The following is an 18,153-nucleotide window of genomic DNA, read 5'->3' as shown; positions in this document are numbered from 1 at the left end:
TCCACTGAGCCAGACCGGCTAGGGCTAAAGTGAACTTTTAAAGACAGCCTTTATCCCTGGCCAGTGTGGCTCAATTGGTTGAACGTTGACCTATGAACCAGGAGGTCAGGATTTGATTCCTGGTCATGGCACATGCCTGGGTTGCAAGCTTGATTCCCAGTAGGGGGCGTGCAGAAGGCATCCAATCAATGATTCTCATTGATGTTTCTCCCTCTCCCTCTCTGAAATCAATAAAAACATTTTTTTAAAAAAAAAAGCCTTTAAGCGCCAAAACCAGTTTGGCTCAGTGGATAGAGCGTCAGCCTGCGGACTCAAGGGTCCCAGGTTCGATTCCGGTCAAGGGCATGTACCTTGGTTGCGGGCACATCCCCAGTGGGGGGCGTGCATGAGGCAGCTGATCGATGTTTCTCTCCCATCGATGTTTATAACTCTCTATCCCTCTTCCTTCCTCTCTGTAAAAAAAATCAATAAAATATATTAAAAAAAAAAAAAAAAGCCTTTAAGCAAGAAAGTTACTTGAAGAGTTGAAGCAACAATAGTTAATTTAAAATCAAGGCCAATGAAAATGGTGATGGAAAGAGATTTGACTTGGGTTGGTGAACAAACAAAAAATAAAAGTAAAATAAAAACAAGGCAACTGATTTTTTTTTTTTTTTTTAAAGGTGGGGTACCGTGGTACAGTCACACTTTTCGCAAACCTTTTGCTGTAAGCTTTGACTTGTTACCCTTTCCCTTTTTTTTTTTTTTAATATATTTTATTGATATTTTACAGAGAGGAAGGGAGAGGGATAGAGAGTTAGAAACATCGATGAGAGAGAAACATCGATCAGCTGCCTCATGCACACCTCCCACTGGGGATGTACCCGCAACCAAGGTACGTGCCCTTGACCAGAATCGAACCTGGGACCTTTCAGTCCGCAGGCTGACGCTCTATCCACTGAGCCAAACCGGTTTCGGCAAGGCAACTGATTTTTGATTGTTTTTCCTAGGCACTTAAGTTAAAAGACCTTACCAATACTATTCATCTCACTGTTCAAAAAGTCAAGATTTGAAGTGTTAGAATGACCAATTCATCAAGGTTTTCCCAGAATCTTTCTGGTTTTAACACTGAAAGTCACACGTGAGGCGAACCTCCTCAGTCCCAGGCTAATGCAGACAGGTTGTCACCCTAGAAATGACTGAAGAATTAACCTCTTGCATTGCCTGTCTGTGGAACAACTATAAGCAAAAATATTTTCAAAATGCAGAGAAAATTCATTCAGTACAACTGAAGTGGAACCTTCCAAGATGTGCCATAGCTGATGGTGGTAAAAGAAAGAAAACAACAACAAAAAAACATGGAACTAGAAAAAGACTTAGACAAATGTAGAGTTTGTGAAAATATAAGGTGTTTAAGGCCTGTTTGTTGTATTATTCACCAGCAAGTACTTAAATATGTGAATTGCCCAGCTGGTGTGTCTCTGTGCTTGAGCATCGACCTATGAACCAGGAGGTCATGGTTCAAGTCTTTGTCGGGGCACATGCCCAAGTTGCAGGCTCGATCCACAGTAGGGGGCATACAGGAGGCAATGATTCTCATCATTAATGTTTCTATCCTCCCTCTCTGAAATCAATAAAAATATATTTTTAAAAATAAAAACATTTAAAGAAAAAATATGTGAACCTATCGTGTTATTGAACTAGTCGTATCATTGGTGTACTTCATTTGTTGTGGACTTAGCTATCATCAGTTCCAGGAATTTCTGACAGAAATAGAAGCTCAGTATTCTGGCCCTAGCCAGTCTGGCTCAGTGGATAGAGCGTTGGCCTGTGGACTGAATGGTTCCAGGTTCGATTCCGGTCAAGGGCACATGCCCAGGTTGCAGGCTCGATCCCCAGTAGGGGGTGTGCAGGAGGCAGCTGGTCAATGATTCTCTCCCATCATTGATGTTTCTATCTCTCCCTTTCCCTTCCTCTCTGAAATCAATAAAAATGTATTTTTTTAAAAAGAAGCTAAGTATTCTGACTTGCCCTACCACACAGCAGCTTGATGGCTTTGTGGTGGTAATGTTTTGTTGAGACGTTTCAACTTCAGGGCCAAAACTGCAAATTTCTGAATGAGAAGAACCTCCTTCAAACACTGAATGGCCTTAAAATTTAGCTTTTGCTGCAAGCTTGGTGTTTCTTAATGAATTCAACCTAGAATCAGAAGTCAGAGCACCACTTATATTTGAAACTAATATGGTGATAAAGTAACTTTGATGACAACATTTGAATACAAGAAATGTCACACTGTATATGCTGGCAAAAGTTAAAACACGATCTCCATACCCACATAAATCTGTAGCAAATATATTTTCCAGCCTCAAACTACAGTTCCAGATCTCAATACAAGTGAAAAGGAAATTTGCATATTTCAAAACCCATTGCAAGTAACTTTGATGATAGGAAACACTAACTTAACACCTACAGAAATTAACTCAAAATATATCATAGACCTAAATGTAAAACATAAAACTAAAAAACTTACAGGAAAACAAAAGGAAACTCCATGACCTGGTGTTAGGCAAAGAGTTCTTAAACATGGTACCAAAAGCACGATCCATAAAAAAAAGAACTGATATGTTGAACTTAAAATATAAAACTTACTCTGTTTAAGACACAAGAGAATGAAAGGGTAGGCTACAGACGCGGTGAAACTATTTGCAGAGGACTTTTTATGTAGAATAGACCTCTCAATCAGCCCAGTTGTCATAGGGAACCCAACTTCTGACTTCTGACCTTAAAATGGAAAGCAATATAGACTATTTTCATCACTTGTATTCCCATTAAGGACTCAAACATGATTTAAAGTATATGGTGATTAACATTTATTAAATATTTGCATATGTCAGATATTGTAAGCATTTTAAATATATTAACTCATTTAATAAAAACTATAAAATAGATATTACTATTCCTACCTAAGAGATGAGGAAACTGAAGCCCAGAGAGATTAAATAACTTGCCAAAAGATAGTATATGATCAATATACAGCCAATTAAGCTGACTATGGACTTAAAGTTTCCTTTCACAGAATGAGCATGAATGCTAGGTTGTTAGTGGTAATGTTAAAAAAAGAAAAATGTGAAATATTTGCACTGAAATCCTTGGTGCCTTTTTAATTTAATTATTCTTGTTAGACCTGGTGACTTTTTGAAATGGAGGCAGAAATGGGGCACTGGGGCTGGCATGGGAGAAGGAGGACATTGAGTTCCATTCTCACTAGTATGTGCTCAGGTTTGAAATAACTGAAAACGACATAACACTAGGTGGCACTAGACCCCAGGCACTTAAATCTACAGTAAATTCATTTTACTTAAAGACATTAGCAAAATGGTGTAATTCCTAAAGAGATTTATACCTTAATGCTAATATTAAAAAAAAAACAACCTCCCTGAGAAGCATCACTTTACACACACACACACACACAGCACCAATTTCTACACTAAAGGGCAGAAACCGCTACTATGAAATCACACAACTGGGTGCTTAGTAACATCCTTTGGATAATTGCTTATAGCTGAAAATATATTTGCCAAAGGATTGCAGGGCATCAGCAATCCAACATACTGATGATATGAAAGTTTTTAGCTTATCTAACTGCATGTAGTTATGAGCTTATGTTAATCATGCAATAATGTGAACTAACCGTTTTATAATATGATGTTCCCCAGTGTATATTAGATTGTGATGGTTCTGTTTAATAAGAGCATTTTATATAAGAAACTTTGTTTTACTACCGTAATCACTCAACAATATTTAGCCATGGTGTTCAGGGGATTTCCCATTTTCGGCTCTCTGTGCTCACTTAGGTATTATTTTTGTGTGTGAGGCCTGAATTATAAACATGAAGTAAAACACTGGACTTAGAATTTGGGGCATTTTTCTACTTTAATTAGTAAATTTCAATATTTTGGAATTATTTTTTCAAATCATATCGATGTGATATACTTCTGGCCTTCTCTCTCAAAAACAAACAAAAACCCATAACTGTTTGGGAAGTTAGGGATTAACTAGGGTCAGGAGTTAATATCCATTTATCCAGTCATAGAATGTTTCACATACCTATCTACAAATTTCTCCAGTTCCAGTAACCAATCTGCAGACTTGGTATTTATTAAATTGCTTACCAAGTATTTCAGTGGCCAGCTCTGCTTCTATTTGTGTTAGCAGGAAGGAGGAAATTAATTTTCATTTATTCGGCAGTGGTATTATGGAAGTTACTTTTTTGTGCTGACAAGTGGCCAATTTCAGAATCTCCTCTGTTATAAATAAACTAGAGGCCCGGTGCACGAAATTCATGCACGGCGGTGGGGGTGTCCTTCAGCCCAGCCTGCACCCTCTCCAATCTGGGACCCTTCAAGGGATGTCCAACTGCCCATTTAGGCCCGATCCCTCTCACAATCCAGGACTGCTGGCTCCCAACTACTCGCCTGCCTGCCTTCCTGATTGCCCCTAACCGCTTCTGCCTGCCAGTCTGATCACCCCCTAACCACTCCCCTGCCAGCCTGATTGATGCCTAACTGCTCCCCTGCCAGCATGTTTGCCCCTAACTGCCCTCCTCTGCCAGCCTGGTCACCCCTAACTGCCCTCCCCTGCAGGCCTGGTCACCCCTAACTGCCCTCCCCTGCAGGCTTGATCACCCCCAACTGCCCTCCCCTGCAGGCCTGGTTGCCCACAACTGCCCTCCCTTGCAGACCTGGTCCCTCCCAACTGCCCTCCCCTGCTGGCCATCTTGTGTCCACATGGGGGCAGTCATCTTTGACCACATGGGGGTAGCCATCTTGTGTGTTGGAGTGATGGTCAATTTGCATATTACTCTTTTATTAGGTAGGATTAGATAGGATAGAGGCCTGGTGCACAGGTTGGGGCCAGCTGGTTTGCCCTGAAGGGTGTCCCGGATCAGGGTGGGGGTTCCTTTGGGGTGTGGGGCAGCCTGGGCGAGGGGCCTGTGGTGGTTTGCAAGCTTGTCATGCCCCCCGGTGACCCAAGCAGAGGCCCTGGTATCTGGGATTTATTTATCTTCTATAATTGAAACTTTGTAGCCTTGAACGGAGCCAAGCCTCCTGCTTGCTCCAAGGCCGCAGCCATTTTTGTTGGGATTTATTTATCTTCTATAATTGAAACTTTGTAGCCTTGAGTGGAGGCCTAGGCTGGCCAGGGTGTGCGGAAAGCTTGGCTTCCTCCATTGCCGGGGGAACTCAAGCCTCCCTCCTGCTCTCTCCGTGGCCGCAGCCATCTTGGTTGAGTTAATTTGCATACTCGCTCCTGATTGGCTGGTGGGCGTGGCTTGTGGGTATAGCAGAGGTACAGTCAATTTGCATATTACTCTTTTATTAGATAGGATGCTGTCAACCTAGATGCCCGGGAAAAGACATTCAGACATTTGTCACTTGCCACCGTGTCCGTAGCAAATGTGCCATGAGAAACGCTGCTGTCCTCTGGCGGCCACATTCACAGGTTCTTTCGTGGCTGGAATCTCCCAGCAACAGTGCTGGAGCACTGGTTTGGAGGGAAGCAGGATTTTCACAAAAGGAATCATGAAAAGATCTGTATTTTCTGTCCAAAAAAGAAACTGTTCAGATGGTTTTTGGCAGGGATACAGGGTAATCATTGGCAATTTTTTTCTTCTGACGGATTGTGTCAATTTTTCTTCTATTTCTGCTTTAACACTTATGATAAATATTGTGGCTTTTTTCTAATTAGCTTTTTTAAAAAAAAATCACTGCTAACTTACTAAACTAATAAGTAGTTTAGTAAGTGCAAACTGTATAACTGATGGTGATAAACTCCTTTAGCCTTTTTTTTGTCTTGTATAATAATCCTTTAGCCTTTTTTTTTTTTTTTTTTTTGTCTTATATAATAAATGGATTCCTGGATGAGCTTGGTATAATAAAAAATGCAGCCGAAACCGGTTTGGCTCAGTGGATAGAGTGTCGGCCTGCGGACTGAAAGGTCCCGGGTTCGATTCCGGTCAAGGGCACGTACCTTGGTTGCGGGCACATCCCCAGTAGGAGGTGTGCAGGAGGCAGCTGATCTATGTTTCTCTCTCATCGATGTTTCTAACTCTCTATCCCTCTCCCTTCCTCTCTGTAAAATATCAATAAAATATATTTAAAAAAAAAAAAAAAAAAAAATGCAAACAAGTAGCCGAAACCGGTTTGGCTCAGTGGATAGAGCGTCGGCCTGCGGACTGAAAGGTCCCGGGTTCGATTCCGGTCAAGGGCATGTACCTTGGTTGCGGGCACATCCCCAGTGGGAGGTGTGCAGGAGGCAGCTGATCGATGTTTCTCTCTCATCGATGTTTCTAGCTCTCTATCCCTCTCCCTTCCTCTCTGTAAAATATCAATAAGATATATTTAAAAAAAAATGCAAACAAGTAGTTTAGTAAGTGCAAACTGTATAACTGTTTCCCACTTTGCAAATTTGTACTTAGCCAGTTATCTGATTTGATGTTAATGTAGAAGTGGCCATATAAAAGCATAGTTACTGATCTAGCTCATTATTTATGATTTACTGGTGACTTTTTTCCTTTAACTTCTTATTTTGTTGTTGTTAATCCTCACCCAAGGATATTTTTCCATTGATTTTTTTTTTTTTTTTTTTTTTTTTTTTTTTTTAGAGAGAGTGGAAGGGAGGGGGAGAAACAGAGAAAGAGAGAAACATTGATGTGAGAGACACATCAGTTGGTTGCCTCTCACACATGCCCTGACCAGAGCCAGGAATCAAGCCTGCAACCAAGGTATGTGCCCTTGACCAGAATGGAACCTAGGACCCTTCAGTCCTCTGGCCGATGCTCTCTCCACTGAGCCAAACCAGCGAGTGCTCCTTTTATTTCTTAAACTTAATTTGTTACCTGAACAGGGAATACATACAAAAGGTACAAAAATTCAAACAGTTCCAAAAGGTATGGAGTGAGAAGTCAATCTGTGTGTGGGGGTTGCTCACTCTGCTCCCACTCACTGGCATGTTACTCAGTAGAGAAGGGCTCTCCCACCTCAGCATGTGCAGCCACTGATCTCACGGTCTGTCTCCCTCCCTGAGGATGCTGTGCTGCCTCCTCAGGAAGTTCTCGCTGCCCCATCATTTGAATGGAGAGTCCCTGTTGGTTTTCCCTTTATAATCTGTTTTCTACTTATTGTCTATCCCCAGCCCACACTAAGTACCCACATTTCTAAGGGCAAGAACCTTGTCACGTTTGTAGTTATATCCCCAGCAATTAATAAAATGCTGGCAATCCTACTCGTTTCATTAATGCATACCAACACATTTGTATCAGGCACGGGGGGTTAGCAGTGAATAACGCCAGCAATTTTTTTGTCCTCAAGCAGCTTACATTCTAGTATTGTGAGACAAAACAATTATCAAAAAAGTAAAAGAAATATATATTATGGTAGAAAGTGGTAAATGTTGTTGTGAGAATAAACAAGTAATCTTTTCTGTCACAGAAGGAAGTTTAGCCAACTGCCATTTTGAAACTGCAAAGGTCAACCTCCCCACCCCCTTTTTCCTTTATATCAGCCATTCACACAAGAATGTGAGCGTAACCTCTGACCAATCAAGAGTGAGAGATGGATGGTGTGCATCAGGGATAAAACCCGAGTGGACCACCTGCTTAGTGTGCCAGACCCTATGCATGTGCACCCTCCTGCAGGAGGAAAGGTATTTGCCATGCTGTCTGGCTCTCGAGTATCCTTTGTGTTCTACCAGGACCCCTGGTTTTGGGGCTCACCTTCTTTATAACAATTTTGGGGGCTCATCCAGGAATCCATTGGTTGCCATGGGGGCCATTGGACCCCTCTCCTGAGGAGGCACATCCCGCTGCCAAGTTTTGGCGGCCTCGGTGAGAAGGAACAGCCATTACTCCCTGGGCCAACTATGTTCCTCTCTCTATATATTTCTTCTCATTACAGCAGTCCCTTTAGCATTTCTTTCTTTCTTTTTTTTTTAATATATTTTATTAATTTTGTACAGAGAGGAAGGGAGAGGGGTAGAGAGCCAGAAACATCGATGAGAGAGAAACATCAATCAGCTGCCTCCTGCACATCCCCTACTGGGGATGTGCCCGCAACCAAGGTACATGCCCTTGACCGGAATCGAACCCGGGACCCTTCAGTCTGCAGGCCGACGCTCTATCCACTGAGCCAAACCGGTTTTGGCTCCCTTTAGCATTTCTTGCAGTGCAGGTTTGATGGTGATAAACTCCTTTAGCCTTTTTTTGTCTGGGAAGCTCTTTATTTTACCATCTATTCTGAATGATAGCCTTGCTGGGTATAGTAATCTTGGTTTCAGATCCTTGCTTTCCATTACCTTGAGCACTTCATACCATTCCCTTCTGGCCTGTAGAGTTTCTGATGAGAAATCAGCTGACAGCCTTATGGAAACTCCTTTGTAGGCAACAAATTGCATTTCTCTTACTGCCTTTAAGATTCTCTCTTTGTCTTTAATGTTTGGCATTTTAATTATGATGTATCTGGGCATGGGCTGTTTGAATTTTTCTTGCTTGGGACTCTTTCTGTATCCTGAACTTGTGTAACTTTCCTTCCCCGGGTTAGGAAAGTTTACTGCCATTATTTCTTCAAACACATTCTCTATCCTTTGCTTGCTTTCTTCCCTTTCTAGCACTCTAATTATGCAACTATTGTTATGTTTCATATTGTCCCACAGATCCCTGAAGCTGTCCTATTGTTTAATTGTTTTTTCTTTTTGTTTCTCTGATTGAGTGATTTTTTCTACCCTGTCTTCTAATTCACTGATCCTATCCTCAGCTTCCCCTAATCTGCTGTATTCCTTCAAATGTGTTCTTTATTAGTGCTATGTCATTCTTTATTTCCCTCTGTTCTTTTTTTCATAGTTACTACTAGAGGCCTGGTGCACGAATTCGTGCACAGGTGGGGTCCCTTGGCCTAGCAAGTGATTGGGGCTGATTGGGGGGGCTGGCTCGCTGGGGGGGGGGGGGGGCCACGGGAGGTTGGCCGGCTGGCCCCACCCCTTATTGGGGTGGGAGGGCAATTGGGAGCGGGGCCGGCCAGGGGGAGGGCCCACGGGTGGTTGGCCAGCCTGCCCCGCCCCCTGGTCTAACTCCCAGTCGAACTCCCGGTCGAGGGGACAATTTGCAAATTAGCCTTTTATTATATAGGATATATTTTCTCATGCTGTTGAGCATCTTTACCATCATTATTCTGAACTCTGTCAGATAAATTTCTTATTTCCATTTTATTTAGTTCTTCTTCTGGAGAATTCTCTTGTTCTTTCATTTGGGGGTTGTTTTTTGGTCTCCCCATTTGGGCTACCTGTTTGGGTTTGTGTCTATGTATTAGGTAGATCTGCTTTGACTCCCAATCTCTAGTGCAGGACAGTGTTGGACACTGTTTCTGACTGGCCCTAAGTACCCTGTTTGGGGCTATCAGCAATCCACAGCCTGTAGCTCCCTCTATTGGAGCTGGATGCCTTTGAAAAGGACCAAGGTGTATACCAGGTCTGCTTTTCCTAGCCCAGCCCCGAAGAAGATCAGGCAAAAACTCAAAGCCTCCAGAGGTCCTCCTCTACTTGCAGTTTGATGGTGATCAGCCTTGATTGCCCTCAGGCTATTGAACACAGGGTGGGGCAAGAGTTCTTTCAACAGGTTGTTGCAACTGCCTTCCCCCCAGGCCAAAACAGCCTGGATATCAAATTCCTGTAGAAGAAAGATGTCCTCAGCAGCATGAGGGAATGACTCAGCACAGGAGACCAGGGTGGCTGCCCTCTGAGCTCCAACCCCAGAGCCCTCAACCCTGGACTCTCCTCACACAGCTCTAGTCCACTTTGCCTTCCCTCTGCTGGAGCCCAAGGTGAGTGGCTGCATACGCAATTTTGTGCACTGGCCCTTTAAGAGGGTGCCTACATTTCCAGCAGTCTCTGGCGGGCAGACAGCAGCTCTGCTGCTTTTCACAGCCGTGTGTTATGTGGGCATCTTTCTCAGTTCTGGTGCTCTGGGCTGGGGGGCCCAGCTTGGGGTTTAAACCCCAGAGTTCTCCGTGGGAGCCCCCCACAGCTAAGATATCCCTAAAGCTGCTGTCTGTGGGAGCCCACCCAGCCCTTTCTCACCTCTGCCCTTCCTACCAGACTCTATGCAGTCTCCACTTCCCATGCTTGGTTATCACACTATCTCTCCAGCTAGTGTTCAGTTGACTTTTCAGGGTGGTTTTTCTGTATTTTAGTTGTATTTCCAGTTTGGTCCTGGGAGAGTGTCCTTGTAGTTTCCACTTATTCCAACGCCATTTTTAACCTCCTCTACACAAGTTATTTTGAATTGAACAATTAAATAATGAAACAAGAGTCGAATCAAGCTAAAGCAGTTCCCTCATTAGAGGTAACCTGACACCTCCCATTTGTAGAGCAAGGGTAGGAAGCATGGAGCCCGCCAGCTGTTCTTCAAAGCTATTACTTTCCTCATTATTCCTTGGCACATTAACTCCGCTTAGGGACTCTGGCTTTAAGATTGGAGTCAGGATTCAAACCCAGGATAGCCTTCCTCCAACATCTTTCTTCTCATTACCTTTTTATTTCTTTTTAGAGCAAGATCTTTTCAGCCCTGAAACTTCTGGTAGTTACATATCAGTTTCTTCATTTTTGCTCTGCTTTAGAAAAACTTGACACTGTCCTACAGAATGTTCTTTTTATTTTTATTCAAGCATTTTGTGCTGCTGATTGGTCTGAAAAACATCATTCCTCTAATCCATAATTACATATCTGAGCCAGTCATGGACAGATTAAGAAAAAAGATACCATTAGAGAGAACAAGGCAACAAGGATCCAAGCTCATAGAAGACCATAATTTTGTGGATCACTAGGAAATCTGTCTTAAACTTCTCCTGTGATGCTTAGCATGCCAACTGGTATAACATAAATAATTCTTCCTATTTGAGTCTTTGGCCTGCCCTTAACCATGAATCCTTAATCTATCCTTAGTCTTTAGTTGACCATAGACTTTCATTAATGGTGTACCAGAGTGTGTTCTTTCTTAATGCTACACAAAATAATGGAGTCTTACAATCCACAGGTGTCTCAAATTCAGTGAACTGTGATACAGCCATGTGCAAACTGTACATGCTAAGCACCTGTGCCCCTCAGCTCCCTGCTTATCTCAATCTCTTACCTTACCTCACAGCACAGCATTTTTGCCCAATCAACATTAGCTACTTGTTATTTTCTTATTTCCTCTATTTGTACAATGGAAATATTTCTCAGTAACCCATCTTCCTTTTTTGGTATTCTTTATTTCTTTTCTCACTTGATTAATTCTCTCCCTCCCAGGAAATGAAATCAGCATACGTTACACAAAGCCTAGGCCCCAGTCTGGTAGAGGCAGGAGACCTGGGGAGGAAGTCCAGGATCCGGGTCCTCTCCAGGCTGTGCAGGAACTCACTGAGCCTGGGTTTTTGGATCACAGAAAGAAGGCACTGAGTTAACTAATCTCTGAGGTCCTTCTTGCCCTAAATTCTGGAGTCCTTCATTTGACTCCACCGCACATCCTCACTGGAAAAGTTCTGCTCTATCCCAGTCTGCCCTGGGCTGGGAGATCTGTGAGACAAGCAGGCTTGTGGAGTAAAACCTCGCCTCCAAGACAACACCCCTCCGTCACCCTTGTCTCCCCATTCACAGCTCATTCTAACATCCAGAGAACCAGTCTGAGGAACACAGAAAAGTGAGGGCGAGCTGCCAGCAGCTAGGGGACACCCCACTGTAGTGACTATTCACTTGTCTGTCTCCTAGGACAGGTCTTGTTCAACTTTGTGCCCACCCTCACCCCTTCTTTCACACTCAGCGATGGATAGCAGAGTAGGTACCCAGGAAATGCCCAGTGAGTGGGTAGGTCACATGTGGGCAGTACAAGTGGAACACGTGCCCAATTAGCTAACTGAGAAGGAGTAAAGCAAGGAGGAACTTATCTGATGCCACCGTGGGGACTAGGGAGGACCTAAGATTCAGAACATGCCAACATGCTGGGAAATTATTAAGAAACAGAAAAAGGACTGTGACAGCTATGTGCTGTTTTTGCTTGCCCAGCATCCTTCCCTGTGCATTAGCACCCCACCGCCCCCCACAATTTTCCGTGAGTTTACCACCTCTCCCCACTATCATCCATGTGATTTGAAGGGAGTGACTGCAGCCTGAAGTGTTACAGGTGGCCACAGACCCGGGCTGCAGGCAGGCATGTTACAGAATTTGAGTGGCTTCCCTGGGACAGTTGCTGGAACGATTGGGCCTCTAACTCCCAGCACACAACTCAGGTGGCCCATTTATCACCATTGGAGCTGAGAAGAAAGCCAACCCCAAAAAGCTGAGCAAAAAGCTGGAAGCAGCTGGTTCCTGACACACTTCACTTGTTTGAATCCATTGCTCCAGCAGAGCCCAACCTCCCGTGGTCTTCTCAGTAAGGCCTATCATTCCCCCTTTTCCTCCCTTAAATCAGTTTGCATTCGGTTTCTACCACATACAACCAAAGATATGCTGACTAATACAAGTGACCGATTTTCCCAAACTGGCAGATTTGAAGCAGTTGCAGGCTTAAAAGAGCAAAGTCTTATCATAACGAACTCATTGGGAATTATAGCCAGAGCTGAGCTGAGAGCAGTGCTGGGGCTCAGCACTCGCTGGGCTGCCAGGCTGTCGTGGGCTGAAAACATTCCTCTCACCCAGTGAGCTCGGAAAATAGGAACTGCACTCTGCTGGCCTCCTGTTGGCAGGTGCTGCCGTTTTAGACAACACTTACAAAAGTCTCACCGAGCTGACAGCAAGGGCTCTTGGGAGCCTGTGGGGGTGGCTGCCGCCTGTTCTGCTAGTAAAATGCACATACTCTTGTCACCCTTGGTGTGAACAGTGGGACAATTTCTCCCCCACTCCACACGGTTTACACTGTAAACATGTCTTGCTTAATTTAGCCTCTTTTTTTCTGACTAAACATTACCCACAGCTGCCTGCTGGGTGGGAAAACAGCCAACAAATCACTAAGCAGGTGTGTGTCAGTGAAGAATTTCCTACTAACCAGTGGGGATGCTGACCATTTTAAAAGCCTGGGGGTGGGAGGCCATAAAAACCACTTGTGCAGAGGTGTGGGGTGGCAGTTAATTATGCCCCCCCCCACCCTCGTGGGTACACATCAGGGCACCCTCTGATGCTGTAACAGCCATGCCACAGGCAGATCCGTTAAGCAGACAGCATAGGCCGGTGGCAAAGTTTTCATTTGTTTCTCCTCCCAAAGCTGGGTTTTCAGATTTAAAATTTGTTCCACTTTCCAGGGCATTGAAACTTGCCCTGGCCCGGCTGGTGTAGCTCAGTGGTTGAGCATTGAACCATGCACCAATAGGTTACCGGCTCGATTCCCAGTAGGTGTCGTGCAGGAGGCAGCCAATCAATGTTTCTCTCTCATCATCGATGTTTCTATCTCCCTCTCTTTTCTTCTCTCTGAAATTATTAAAAAACATTTTTTTAAGGAAAAAAGAAATTGCCATGTATTCCTCAAAAAGAAAACAGAAGAATATTACCAAGCCACGGTTCTCAAAACTGCCTGGTATTGGCACAAGAACGGACATATAGACCAATGGAACAGAACAAAGAACCCAGAAATTGACCCAAGCCATCATGCTCAATTAATATTTGACAAAGGAGGCATGAGCATACAATGGAGTAAAAACAGTCTCTTTAATAAATTTGGACAGATACATGCAAAAAAAATGAAACTAAACCACCAATTTACACCATACACAAAAACAAACTCAAAATGGCTAAAGGACTTGACTGTAAGATGGGAAACCATAAAAATCCTACAAGACTCCATAGGCAGCAAAATAGCAGACATATGTCGTAGCAATATCTTTAGGGCAATGGAGACTAAGGAGAAAATAAATAAGACTACATGAAAATAAAAAGCTTCTGCACAGCAAAAGAAACCATCAACAAAACAAGAAAGCCCACTGCATGGGAGAACATATTTGCCAATGATATTTCTGATGAGGGTTTAATCTCCAAAATTTACAGAGAACTCATATGACTTAACAAAAGGAAGATAAACGATCCAATCAAAAAATGGTCAAAGGACCTAAATAGACACTTTTCGAAAGAGGACCTACAGAAGGCCCAGAGACATATGAAAACATGCTCAAAGTCACTAATCATCAGAGAGATGCAAATCAAAACAACAACTCGGTACCATCGCACACCTGTCAGAATGGCTATCATCAACAAATCAACAAATGACAAGTGATGGCAAGGATGCAGAGAAAAAGGAACCCTCCTGCACTGTTGGTGGGAATGCAGACTGGTGCAGCCACTATGGAGAACAGTATGGAGTTTCCTGAAAAAGTTAAAAATGGAACTCCCATTTGACCCAGTGATCCCACTTCTAGGACTATATCCCAAGAAACCAGAAACACCAATCAGAAAGGATATATGCACCCCTATGTTCATAGCAGCACAATTCACCATAGCTAAGATTTGGAAACAGCCTAAGTGCCCATCAGCAGATGAGTGGATTAAAAAACTGTGGTACATCTACACAATGCAATACTATGCCACTATAAAAAAGAAGGAACTTTTAACTGGAGAACATTATGCTAAGCGAAATAAGCCAGTCGGAGAAAGATAAATATCACATGATCTCACTCATATGTGGGATATAATGGTCAACATAATTTGATGAACAAGAATAGACCGATCTAGAGACAAATGGCTGGGGAGCGGGGGTGGGGGGGAGAGGGGTTAGAGAGCAACCAAAGGACTTGTATGCATGCATATTAGCATAACCAATGGACACAGACACTGGGGTGGTGGAGGCTTGCCCGGGCTGGGAAGGGATGGGGGAGGGGGTCAACTGGGGAAAAAGGAGACATATGTAAAACTTTAGACAATAATAATAAAAAAAAAAGAATATCAAAGGATATGTCCAAAAAGAAAACAGAAGGGAGGAGAGATTCAGGATGGCAGAGGACTAGATGGATGTTATACTCACCTCCTCCTAGGACCAACCTGGAATTACAACTAAAATATAGAGCAATCAACCTGAATAACAAACTGCAGTCCAGCTGAACAGTAGGCTTACAAGCAAGGATTTAAAAAATAAGCCACATCAAGACTGGTAGGAAGAGTGGAGACGCAGAACCGGCTGGACCCCCACCCACAGGCCGAGGCTGAGATTCTGGGGCGGGATATCTCGACTGCAAAGGTTCCTGCTAAGGAGCAAGGGGTCCCATACCCACCTGGGCTCCCCAGCCCAGAGCACCAGAGCTGGGAAGAGGTGTCCACATAACACCAGGCTGTGAAAACTAGCAAGGATTCTGTCTGCCAAGGAAAAGACGGGAGTCTGCCAGAGACACAGGCACCCTCCTAAAGGGCCAACACACAAAATCTCACTCACAGCCACTCCCCTGGGCTCCGGCACAGGGAGGGAGGAGAAGCTTTCTGGAGTCCTGTGAGGAGAGACTTGGGTTTGGGGCTCTGGGGAAAGAGCTGAGGGGACAGCCACAGGGACCTCTGTGCTAAGTCACAGTTCTGCACCCGACACCTTCCTTTTCTTTCTTTCTTTCTTTCTTTCTTTCTTTCTTTCTTTCTTTCTTTCTTTCTTTCTTTCTTTCTTTCTTCTTTCTTTCTTTCTTTCTTTCTTTCTTTCTTTCTTTCTTTCTTTCTTTCTTTTCTTTCTTCCTTCCTTCCTTCCTTCCTTCCTTCTTCCTTCCTTCCTTCCTTCCTTCCTTCCTAATTTTTTATTGTTGAAAGTATTACATATGTCTTATTTTGCCTCCATTGCCCTCTCCCTGCCTGCTCCTGCCTCCCAACACAGGCCCTCACCCCCCTAGTGTCTGTGTCCATTGCTTATGCTTATATGAATGCATACAAGTCCTTTGGTTGATCTCTTACCCCCTCCCCTGCCCTCTGCCTTCCCTCTGAGTTTTGACCATCTGTTTGATGCTTCTATATCTCTGGATCTGTTTTTGTTCATCACTTTATGTTGTTCATTATATTCCAAAAATGAGTGAGATCATATGATACTTATCTTTCTCCAACTGGCTTATTTCATTTAGCACAATGCTCTCCAGGTCCATCCATGCTGTTGCAAATGGTAAGAGTTCTTTTTTACAGCAGCGTAGTATTCCATTGTGTAGATGTACCAGATGTACCACAGGTTTTTTATTTATTGTATTGTTTTTTTAAATATATTTTTTTGATTTCAGAGAGGAAGAGAGAGGGATAGAGAGATAGAAACATCAATGATGAGAGAGAATCATTGATTGGCTGCCTTCTGCAAGCCCCCTACTGGGAGGGATTGAGCCCATAACCTGGGCATGTGCCTTTGGCCGGAATCAAACCTGGGACCCTTCAGTCCTCAGGCTGACGCTCTATCCACTGAGCCAAACCAGCTAAGACAACCACAGGTTTTTTAATCCATTCATCTGCTGATGGGCACTTGGGCTGTTTCCAGATCTTAGCTATTGTAAATTGCGCTGCTATGAAAATAGGGGTGCTTATGTTCTTTCTGATTGGTGTTTCTGATTTCTTGGAATATATTCCTAGAAGTGGGATCACTGGGTCAAATGGGAGTCCATTTTTAGTTTTTTGAGGAAACTCCATACTGTTCTCCACAGTGGCTGCACCAGTCTGCATCCCTACCAGCAGTGCACGAGAGTTCCTTTTTCTCCACATCCTAGCCAGCACTTGTCGTTTGTTGATTTGTTGATGATAGCCATCTGACAGGTGTGAGCAGACACCATCTTTCTTGTGTGGCACACTCCCCTCCTATGGCAGCAGCCCCACCCCCGACTATTGGCAGCCCCAGTCCACCCTGTTGAGCTTGGGCTCCTGACAGAATTTTGGACAGACTGAGTTGTGTGGCTCTAGGCTGGGAGCCATTTTTTCCTTGCATGCCTTACTGGTGCAGAGCCCTCCCTTCATGCAGCCACACTCTGCTCGGGCCTGATCAACCCTGCTGACCTCACCCTGATGAGTCCCTGAGACCCCAGCCCAGCACAGAGACCTGTGGGCCACTAGCTGAGTGGCCTCAGACCCAACACTGCCGCTGAGTTTGAGCTTGTGTCAATCTAGGGAATACCACTCAGCCCTGGTGACTCACTGAGAACCTACTTTCTGTCTACTTTCTGTCACCTCCAACCACATAACTGAAGGAATGGCAAGATTTTAAATTTCAATAAGAAACAGAACTGCAAATTGATTTTTTCCTTCTTGGTATTATAAAAGCACTTATTTTCTTTGTCCCTAATTTTTTTAAAATTATTTTCATTTCAGAGAGAGAGATAGAAGCATCAATGATGAGAGAGAATCATTGATCAGCTGCCTCTTGCACGCCCCACACTGGGGATGGAGCCCGCAACCCAGGCAGGTGCCCTTGACCAGAATTGAACCTGGGACCCTTCAGTCCACAGGCCAATGCTCTATCCACTGAGCCAAACCAGCTAGGGCCTTTGTTCTTCGTTTTTAAAAAGTCAGCTTTATTGGGATATAATTTACAAACAATAAAATTATATTTATTTAATTTTTTACTTTTAAGTGTGAGCTGAGTGAGTTTGGCAAGTGCAGCCGGCACCACGATGAAGACACAGGCCCCTTGGCCTGCTGGAAGTGCCCTCTTCCCACCGCCGGTCCCCTCCCCCAGCCCTGCGCCCGCAACCAGGGGCCTCATTTCTAAAGGCAGGGTCTCCCGGGCTGTCATTTCATGAGTGGAGTCGTACAGCGTGCACTCGTCTTTGTCTGTTTCTTTCATAGAATGTAATGCGTTTAAGATCATTCGTGTACCCATGGTCTGGCCTTTGCATTGCCATGCAGTATCCTGCTGTGGGGGAAGCATAGATTATCCCCTCACAACTGATGGGGTTTGGATTGCTTCCGTGTGTACCGGCATTCATAAAGCTGCCCTAAACATTTCTATACCCGGCTTCGGTGGAACGTGTTTTCATTTCTCTTGGGTGAGTGCCTGGTGGTGGACTCTCTGGGTTCTGTGATGTGTATTTTAATTGTATAGGAGCCTGCCAAACTGTTTCATCTTTCCAGCAGCGAATCCTTGCCCATACTTGGTACAGACCATCTTTGCAATTGTAGTCATTCTAATGGATGTTTAGAGATATCTCACTGTGGCTTTAATGTCTG

This window comes from Plecotus auritus (assembly GCF_963455305.1).
Source record: "Plecotus auritus genome assembly, chromosome: 5".
In the NCBI taxonomy this organism is placed as follows: Eukaryota; Metazoa; Chordata; class Mammalia; order Chiroptera; family Vespertilionidae; genus Plecotus; species Plecotus auritus.
The sequence above is the reverse complement of the archived record's forward strand: the minus strand, read 5'-3'. Positions refer to the sequence as shown.